We start from the raw sequence: 11141 nt of genomic DNA, 5'->3' as shown, positions 1-11141 counted from the left end.
TATATTAAACCTTGTTCTACCATATCAAAAGGGCTGTCAGGAATTCACATACACTTGTCTATCTCTTTTCTATATGAACATTTCAGGGGTTTGGCTTTCACTATTTCTATGGCAACCCCTATGCACAATTCTGTGCATGTTCACCCAAAGCATCTGGGAGCCTTGATAAATATGATCATTGCAGTAAGGAAAAATGCATAATATCATTTTGCAACAACATATCTCTTTCAACAGTCAGCCAGGTTGTAAAGAACTCTACTAAGATACAAAGATCTCTAGAGCTCTATTTACTTTTTCTGATGGTAGTACCAGTCTATAATAGACAAGAGGGTGTTATAAAGGTATTCTACTCTGTATTAACTTTTGGTGTTGAGATAAAAGATAAAAAATGATTTTGATACACCAATTCAACTGTTTTAATCAGCATGTGGGATTGGGTCACATGCTAATTTTAAGTTTATCCTCAGAATAAAAGAATAAATTCTGTAGGTTTAAAAAACTCCCTCTCCATACACATATGAAGAGAGAGAGAGAGAAAGGTCCCCTACTTAGAGGGCTCCCTTCTCAGCCTGGTGACTTTACTCAGCTTGTATTCAGCCAACTGCTTTTTCCCCAAGTCCCATTCTGTGATGTTGAACACTCTCCCTCTACATTTGTAGACCAAGCAGACCAACTAACTCAGGACTGTGAATTTCACTAGGATGTCCAGGCAACAAAACATGAGGCACTGCAGCACTGAGCCTCAAAAAATCCATGTCCCTTGTGGTTCAGGGTGCAATTGTCATGGATGTTAGGGTGCTGTTATTAACACTCTTACAAACTGGCATTCTTGTCTGCAGTCTCAAAACAGAGAAACCAAGGACTAAATATGTAGTCCTAGGGCTGTTTCTGTTCAACCCATCCCTATGATTATAAGCAGGTTCAATCTCAAAATCCATATACAAGCTGCATCAGCAGAACTGGAGATACATTCCCTGAAGGTTGAAAATTAGGCAGGTAGGCAGCTCTTTTTTAAGTTATAACTAATACCACTAAGGAAAAAGGGACTACCCATCAGCCTAGTGCTGCACGCTGCCATTTATTCTCTAAAAAGCTCAGAAACAACAATCAAGCCAGTCAGCTCTCTGCAATCACAGTAACATCAGAAAACTGTGGGATACACTCCTCTCCATTAGGGAAGCTCAAAGGATTATGATGGGATAGGAAGGATGGGAATGACAGAAGCTGCCCCTTTACTAATTGAGTCAGAATTTAATTTATGCAAAACCAAACTTCTATGTTAGACCCCATGAAGGAAACGTTCTTATCCTAGACTTCTTTAGGGAAAACAAGGACTCAAAACTCATGGAAGGGGCGATATCTTTTATTAGACCAACTAGATATTTGCAAACAAATTGTTTTAAATAAAATTTTAAATAATTATTTAAAATAATTTGTTTGCAAATGTTTAGTTGCAGTAGCGGCCTTAGGGGAGGCCAAACCAGGTAATTAAAAATAAAAATTAATTACAATTAATATTTGTATTATCAATATTGTACTAAGATACTTTCATTGCAGTTCCATGAATAGGGTGAAGTGAAATTGAAATAAAAAATGTCCAGCTTGTTTATAGGTCATCAAAATTGAGCCTCTAAGTGGCCCCAAATGACTCCCTTGCCCAGGGCCCCAACAACCCTATGGCCACCGCTGCTAGTTGGTCTAATAAGAGGTACCACCTCTTCCATCAAGTTTGATTCCTCTTGCCTCTAGACCAATACAGCTACAATCTGGATACCTGACACTTAAGAGAAAACAGACATTTTAGATGAGAGATTCTGTTCCCTTTGGTAGAATGTTCTAAAGTTGTAACAACTTTGATAATTCTAAATCAGCCCTGCAGATAAGTAACTCATCTGGTACATTTTGTAAAAAAAGGAGACAAACTGTAAAATGATTTCAGAGTCCCCTTTAATCATGCAGAGACAGACTAATTACAGAATTTGAAATATATGTCTAGTAATATGAAAATTCTGCATAATGTTATGCCTTAAAAATTATTATTCAGTTTAATAGCACGTTTAGTGGAATTCAAGTAATTACGACAGACATTTGGTGCTGACACTAGTTAACGGGGTATTGGTTTAAGGTACAGAGAGAGAGGCATTTCTTGTACAGTACTTTCAGTCATCTGCTTCAAGAATGTCAGTATTCTGCCTCTTTACAACAAAGTTAATGAGACACGCAAAGGACCAAAGTCATGAATACATACAAATATAACACAAAACAACAAAGAAGGTAACTTTAAAAGGCTGCAATACTAAAGAGTATATTGTCACACGCACCCACCCACATGGGTTAAACTAAGGCTGCATAGGCAACCACAATTCTGAGATATCCCTACTTGTAAGTATTTGGCTTTTGCATATATAACAGCTTTTAAGTAGTTTTTAGATCTGTTTACTTGTTTGTTTAACATAATATGTTATTTAGTGTTAATTAGTGTAAAGAGAAGACAAAAGATTTTCAAGAATTCTGGAAAGGAAACCTCAAAATCATCAAGACATCTAATATACTATACTTCAACTCATCAACTTTCCAAGTGCCATATTGTTAAGCCAAGGCTTGAGGTGAGACAGAACTGATGTAAAGTTATGATTAGAGTTTTCAAAGCAACTTAGTGTTTTAGCACATGATGCCTAGTACAAAACAACGAGACTTGTATTTGGGTAAGATTTATCTATAGCCTTTAACCTCTCATATGACCAAAAATCTCAGCTTTCTGATGTAAACTCATTTTAACATATGAGATAGATTTATGTGAATAGCATAGAAATTCAGGTCTTACAGGAAGGATACTCACTGTCACAGACAAGAAAAGGAAATTTTATGGACAGACTGTATAGGAAAGAAACACTTGTACCAGGTATAGTATACAGGAACAAAGATCTTTGCCTACTTCTAAAGTCCCAGGCAGAAATTAATTCTAAAAGTTTTCTTTAGAAGTTTAAAACAAAATATTTTCTTTATTGACAAATTGGGAATAATCCTTAATTTGCTGTATTGTTAAACCTTAAAGACTAGTTCCCCAGATCCCTAAGAGATAGGTTAAGGCAGCATTTTCAGATATTGTTTTCGTGTATGAAGTTAATTTTCTAAAAACAAAGAATGTCTATTGATTTGACATTTTCATTAGGATTTGAAAGAAACTAGTCTTAAACAACAGTCTCTCTTGAAATGAGCGTCACAAGTAGAGTATAAAAGAGCAGTCACAAAATTCTATCCAGACTATGCTAAGGATCATCAAGGTCCATTGATGAACAGAATCATTAAAACAAGAATGAAAGAATTATTGTAAATATTTTTGCTGACTAAACACCATGGGACTATATCAACTGTTTTCATTAAATTAAAAGAAGAAATCTGACACCCGTTACAAAGTGAAAACACATCCGAAGCTTTACAATGTGTGCAGTCACAATCTAAATCCTTTTGAGCCTTGCCAGTTTGCAGCATGTTACTGCCTTTGCAAAAATCAGTGTTCAAACTCCCTCTCACTCAAGTGAACCAAAAGTCAGATGGCAGCCCCCACCTGCTTAATAACAAGAACCAGCATAATTCTGCTTTACCAGGAATACCCCCGGACTTAAAAATTTGTCAGAACAAAAAGTAGAAGATATCTTAATACCCACAAGACAGCTGTACCAAAAATAAATAAGTAAATAAATAATTTTTTTAAAAGCCTATGCCAGCTTTACCAGTCTTTGGCACAGAAACCTAGGCCCTAATTTTCAAATTGCACTGTATAAAAATAGGTTTCAAAATTAAATGGAATAATTTTCAAAGATACTGACTCTCACATTCCATTCTAAGTTGGCCTGGACATTACATTTAAGAACCTAGCTGTATTTCCACTTAGTCCTAAACATCGTTTGTTCATTATCCAAATTTTCAAATAGACATGACAAAAATAATTGACTATGATGACAACACCTCTGGGTCACCAAATTATCAGGATTCTATGTAATTTTTTTCAACAAATTTGAGTAAATCATGTCATATCTTACAGAGTTCCAATGCAATTAACATGCAAATTAATGTTTTGTGCTAATTTACTTATCACTGCTGCACACATTTTGCAAAAAACAAAAATATAACTTTTATTAATAAAACATAGAGAAAAATAAGTGGTTATGTTTATTCAGCACCTTGCACAATACCTGGGACTTCTGGACAGATACATGTAAATAATATCCCTTCTAGTTTCCAAAAGTATAAAGTCTGTTTGAATATGGAAGTTTTATCATTTAGAAGATTTAGTTAAACATTTAAATACAGCTTTATTTCACTAACAGAAATGTTCTTGAAGCCAACTCAATACAAACATACCAAGAAAACTCTTCAAATTTCTTATTATACCTGCTACCTGAAAATCTATTTGAAACATACTCTACAGTATTGAATTTCTGTCTGAAACAGCTGATTTAAGCAGCTGATAGAGTATGGCAGGTGCCTCATTCATTGTGTTATCATTTTATACAGCCTGTCCATAAAAACCCCAAGAGAAGACTGCAATGTCTGTCCGTGAAAAATAGCCCACTGTCTGTGGCTTATGGAAACAACAACAGAATTTTAAATACTTTGGAAAAACCAAGCCTCAACCATTTACATTATTCTAGCAACACTTTTCTAGCTGAATGGCCATATTCATTCATACAATGAAAAAAAGTAATGCAATTAAACAGGCACCATAATGAGGAACTGAAAGGACAGGTTTTTATTAGTTCACAAAACAAACACTTCCAAATCTTAAAATAGTGAAGTAACATGGCTCCCGCACATGACATGAAGAATGCATTATTAGATACAGCAGTAAATGTCAAATATAATATAGTACAGTGATATCCTTTAGTTCAACTATGGCTCTTTTATTTCTTGTTCTTGTGTATCTCCTGCTGTAAACTGTTCATCACCCATCAATTTTGCTCTCATCGGCAATTGCCCTGGTTACTCAGAAAGGCTGTTTTGCTCTAATTAAATGATTTCCCTAACGAGGCACAGCCAGACAAGTTTCAGGCTTGCCTCAGGCAACAACTATGGCACATAAGCAGGTGGTGGAAAACTATAAGTAGGGTATTTAGAGTCTAGTGAAAGAGTTAGAGTGGGATTGGAAGAATCTTTTATGTAAACTGGCAAACAAGATGAGCAAACAAATTCCAGTGGTGATCTCCTGATTCTTTTAAGAGTTCAAGTCAAAAGGCTGACAAATATATTATATGACTATATGACTGGTTAGATAAGGAATGGGACTCTGACTGCATGAAGGGGCTGGAAGAGGGAATGACAAAAGTAGGCCATCATCCACCTTAACCAAATGAAACACTGAGATCAAACATTTATCATACAACATGAATGTGCAGTGTTTAAACTATTAAATAGAAATTAAGCATGTGGATACCAATGATAAAAGTTAAGCATTTAAAAATCAAGGTTTGCTTTACATCTAAATCAGAAAAAAGGATTCAGGAAAAGGTAAGTAATACAGAAGATTGGACAACAGCAAGCTTTATTGGATCTAAAATACCTTTCCTGCTTCAGAGGGCACCTATGCTGAAGTTCCATTGAACCTCACACTAGAATACTTAAAGAAATACCTGTCTTTGGACCTTATGGAAAACTGGTTATGTTCCATGAGATTGTGAAAGGGCAACCGAAGCTCCAATCATTTAAAAGGGGGAAAAAAGAGAATTCAAGGAATTTCAGACCAGTCAGTCCAACTTCAAATCCAACTTCAAATCCCCAAAAGATACTAAAACAAATAAGCAAAACCATCTATTTAAAGCACTTAGAAGTTGATGCGTAACTGATAATGTAGATGCATTAAGAACAAGGCAAACCAACCTAATTTCCTTCTACAAAAGGGTCTTATAGAAATGGAGGGTGTTATATATCTAGGCTCAAGCAGAGATTTCAACACTTTCCCTCCTCCTACTTCGTATCTTAAAACAAACTATGAAAATATGAACTAAAGGATGATATTCCAACATGGCACAAAACTGGTTGCAAACCCACCCTCTTAGACTAGGGACAGACATTCAAAAAGCCTGAGCCTGAACTGATTCAATCAGTTCAATTAGTCTAACCTGGCTAGGCTGAACTGGTTTGTAACAGCACAGACATCCCCTCTGGACTGAAAAAATTCAGGCACATGTCTGCAATGGCTCAGGCTACTTATCAATATTTTCTCTGATGATTTGGATTGTGGCATAGAGAGTATACTTATTAAATCTAGAGAAAATACCAAGCTAAGGGGGGTTTATAATTATAATTCAAAATAACATCAAAAATTGGAGTTAGGTTCTAAACTAGGATGAAATTTAGCAAAGGAGGTGCAAAGTACTTGGTAGGATTAATCAACAAAATGGGAAATAACTGGTTAGCCAGCAGTTTGGCAAAATGAAACCTGAGTCAGAACCATCATATTACTGCCCCAAACATCAACAGCATACTGAGATGTTCAAAAAGAAGTATTACATGCCAGACATGTGAAGCAATCCTACTACTCTACTGTTCAGTACTGCTAAGATTTTGGCTGGAATGTGTTTGTGGCACCTCTCCAAGAAAGAGGTAGACTAATTGGATACAGTCCAGAAGTGATGAACAAAAATTATCAGAGGTCTATCAAACATGACCTAGGAGGAAAGATTGAAAGAACTGGGTTTATGTCAGGAACCTCAGCAGAAATGCCCAGCTCCTAGGCAACCTGACTGGCTAGCTGGGGTGCAGCAAGTCAGCTACACCTATGCACTACCCAACTGGCTTGGAATGGCAGCTGGTCCCCTAATTTAAGCACATCTGCGGCAACTGACCACGGCTGCTCAACTCACACACATATCCTGAGTGTGGCTGCTGCCCTGCCTCCTTGAAAATTTATAAATGACATTCTGGAAAGTGTATTGGCAGTATCAAATCTATTAAAGCATTAGACAGGGCTGTTACTACAGCAGAGCCCCTGGCACCACAGAACACAGCCTGTGGGTTGGTGGAACAAGCCCAGGAGCTGGCCCCCGCCCTGCATACTGTATGCGACATGCAGACTGGAACCCATGCCATGTGTGCTGCTGGCAGCACAGGGAGTCAGTCTGGGGCCTGAATCACAGCCTGCACCCTGAACCCCATGGCATGTACAGCCCACACACTGTGAGCAGGGTGCATCCCATGCCAACCCCATCTGCCATATGCAGCATGCGTCTGCCCTGGGTTTTATTGTGCATGCAACCCCTAGGGCGAGACTGGGCTGGACCTAGTGCTGTATGCAGCACAGAGAGTCTGGAGTGTGGGCTGTGCTGCCTGTAGCACTGGGTTCAGCCCACAGACAGCATGCACCCTAAAACCAGGCTTGGGAGCTGGTGTGTGCTGCATAAGGCTGAATCTGGTACCACAGCTGCGTTACAGGGATCAGTCCCAGTCTAGCATGCAGACCCGCTCAGAGATGCTCTTCTGACCTATGGGGTTAGATGAGTTTGACACCCATGCATTAGCTGCTAAGAAATAATTAATTATGGGCTAATTAATTTAAAGCTCTAATGGCTCAATATTATGGTGACCTTCTACAACACAAAATGTAAATCAAACATTTTAAATATAAATTTAGTACACTGAGGGAGAGGTTTAACTTAAGATATTTAGACTAAAATGAAAAAAGCACAGTCCAAGTGTCATAACACTGCTTCAGATACCAAATTTGTTACAGTTCTGCAGTTTAGCTTGGGTATATTCAACTGGTTTGGCCCTGCATACTGGCTGAGAGGTATGGGGCCAGTCCACAGGCTGGATCCAGAGCAGAGCCTGTTTGTGGGTTAAATTCAGGGCGCAGAGCTGTATCATTAGGCTTGCAGTACTGGAATTTGGCAGTGGCAGCATTAACTGCTACACCTTCTGTAAGTACAGAAGTTGATACTGCTTCCATTGCCTAATTTCCACCCTCCACCCCCCCCAACTAAATGACAGAGTTTCATTCTATCTGGCCTATGAGACTTCTCACAGGTCTGGAAATTTTGTGGCAGGACAAGAGGCAGCAGTGTTAATTGCTGTGGCTCTGGGTGTTGCAAAAAATTATGCTGCCACTGCTCACCAGTCTGTCAAATTTCCAGACCCACTGGGAGCCCCATGTGCTGCATGACACAGCTCCACGGAGTAAAATGTATTCTTCCCTTATATAGGAATGTATGTCAACTTCGGTGAGCCAGACTAAAGGTTTTAATAGTTAATCAATGTTTTTGTCCTTACATATGAAGGAAATAAATATAATTGAGGACACATGTCATAATTTGCAGTCAAACTTTGCTTTTATCATAGAATGGTGATAATCACATTTGCTATGTTCTAATGCTGAATGTTCCTGTGGGCGGGTGCCAGCTACCCACTCCTTTTCCCCTCAGGACTCTCCTGCCATGACCATGGAGATGGTGGTAAAAGAAAAGATTGGATGTTACTCCCTGAGGGGAGAAGGGGACAGGAAACAGACTACCCAGGCATTAACTCAACCAGGTATCGGCCTTTACTGGGAAGGATACAATGCAGCGAACCGTGCTAACTGCCTCATTAGCGCAGAAGCCACTGTTCTGCTGCTCAGCTGACTGCAGTTTCTGTCATCTTCCCCCAATCGCAGCAGTTTCCCAGCTGTCCCAGAGGGCAAGTGTGTGAACTCTGGCTGCGCCTTTTATGTGTACCGGTGGCCCTCATCATCCTCATGCTCCTCAGGTGAGCTAAACCCCCTGCACTGCTGTACCTCGGCTCTCCCATTTACCCATGTCCTGGGTTCACCTAGTAACAGGGCTTCCGCTTGAGCCCGTTCCAGTTCTATCATAATTTCAATCTGTTACGCGTTTCCTCTTTGCCAACCCTGAAGGCCTGGCAATTGCATAAACAGAGTATTTTTATCCACTCAATCAATACATTAGATATATAATAATAAGCTCAATCTAAATCAGCCAATACAGTGTGATCTGACTACAAACTGCACTAGAACAACTGTCTGTTCTGACCTCCATGCCAATAGTTATTCCAGATTCACTCTGCACATATTTTTCCAAAAGAGATGGAACTTTGCTCATGCAATATTCCCCTAACATTTGAGATATCTACAAGGGATGCTCTAGTTATATGAAAATAGACCTGTGGTCAGGAGAATGCTGCTCTCACATATGCTATTTGTGCATTTGATAAGCATTTTAGATGTAAAACAAAACCAGTCAAGTTTACAAAGACTTTGGGTTTTTGAACGGGTAAAGTTTCATTCAAAGCTGTCAGGTCAAAATATGGAAATTAGGCCCCCACTACACATTACAGATATTGCATAATTAGCTGGTTAATTGCACCTCAAGACCAGCTACAGGTGCAAAGTAGCTATCACGCCATTAAAAGCTCCAACTAGCTGTAAATTTAGACCTTGAAAATGCAAACTATCAAGCTTTAATTTGCACATGCAGCAGCATCTCCCTAGTGGCTGGGAGCTCTGTCAACTGACAAGGCTCCCAGCAACAGGAGTGGACCATGCTCTGCCAGGGCTGGGAGCGCTGCAACAGAAGGAGCTGTCAGCCCCAGTAGTTGCACCTTCTGGGTTCCGGCAGCACTCTGCAACTGCCAGGGCCTAGAGTCCTGAAGCTGTGGATGCTGGGTCTCAGAAGTATGCCTGCCAGTACCTTGATCCAGCTGGGTCCCAGCAGCTGCAGAGTGTGGCTGCGATGTCCCTGCCCTGGAGATGCGTGAACCCCCAAGGCCAGGAGACTGCAACAGCTGCTATCCCGAAGCCCCAGAAGCTTCATGTGCCCCCAGGATGGAGAGATTGCAGCAACTGCATCTCCAGCTGTGGGGGTACATGGGGTACCTGCATGGCTGGGAGCACCTCAGCTGAGGGGGCTCCCAGCCACAGGAGCTTGCTTCTTGCTGGCGCAGAGAGAACCCAAGATCGGACTCCCTTTGCACCAACAGTAAGGCATGATGGATCGAATGCATGATCCTAGAATCATGCCTCCTGCCATGTACATTTGGCTTGGCAAGAGGCACGATTGTGTGAATTATGCATTAGATCCCATTGCACCTTTACTTGTACATGTAGACAGGCCCTTTGAATACTTTAACCCACATTAACCTCAACAGTGGAACATAGCAGTATTTTAGTTCATGCAGTAAGGGTTTCCAAGAAGCCAGTGAAGTTAATACAAATCTTATTAATTTAATCAACCTGGGATATAGCCTTTATGCTCAATCAATCATTAGAGGGAGGAATTTCCAAAGCAACCTAAAGAGTCCAAATCCCATTGAATTTCAATGAGAGTTGGACTCTTAAAACTCTGATGTCATTCTGATAACTCCCATATCTGGACCATTATTCATTCTCACATAAGTAAATCATTGGGTTTTCAGATGAGTGACATGTATTACAAGAGACTGGCACACAAACAATGGATATGTATAAATAGGACAAACTGTGGAACACTGACCTGATTTTTTGAAGCATTAAAACATTTGTTCATTCACATTTATGCTCTACCTACACACTACATCATTGCTACCCTTTGAAAATTGAGAATGAAAGTATATTGATTTGTTTTTAAGTGTCACCATGCAGCACAAAGTTAAACATGTAGGAACATGGTGTTAGCCAGATAGGTTAAAAGACTGTAACCTCTACTGGAAATCTGATGCATCATAATGATATAAAAATGAAAACAAAAAGCAACAGGATACAGCTAGCAAAGGAGTGGGAAATGAAGCATGACTTCGATGAAAGCCATTAGTGATTAGATATTAGTGTGGCTGTAGTGTCACTCCTCCTCCTGTTATCTGATCAGGACAGAAGATTTTAACTCCTAACATGCCACAAACATTTTTTGTGGGTAACTGTGCTCCCAGATATTTAAACCTCAAGAGGCTTAAATGATTTTTAATCATTACAGGACTTGTTAAATCTATCCAGAAAAAAGACCACATTTATTCTAGGCTAGGGGTTCTTTTTCTTTATTGACTAGTGGGACAATGAAAGGTAACTGCTAAGGATTAGGAGAGGCATGGTTCTCGAGGGAATTAATTTATCTTCAAGTGGAAGAGACCACACAGAAGTTTTTTTTCTGTCTGGAATATAGGATAAAGGGATAGTGAGA

General features: G+C 39.5%; 1 protein-coding gene across 1 annotated transcript in view; it reads right to left on the bottom strand.

Moving 5' to 3' along the window:
• SCHIP1 (schwannomin interacting protein 1) overlaps positions 1-11141 on the bottom strand; it is a 556040-nt gene that overhangs the window by 425762 nt on the left and 119137 nt on the right.

This window comes from Crocodylus siamensis, chromosome 6 (genome assembly GCF_052110815.1).
Source record: "Crocodylus siamensis isolate JL-2025a chromosome 6, ASM5211081v1, whole genome shotgun sequence".
Classification (NCBI taxonomy): Eukaryota; Metazoa; Chordata; order Crocodylia; family Crocodylidae; genus Crocodylus; species Crocodylus siamensis.
This window is presented reverse-complemented; position numbering and strand designations above follow the sequence as displayed.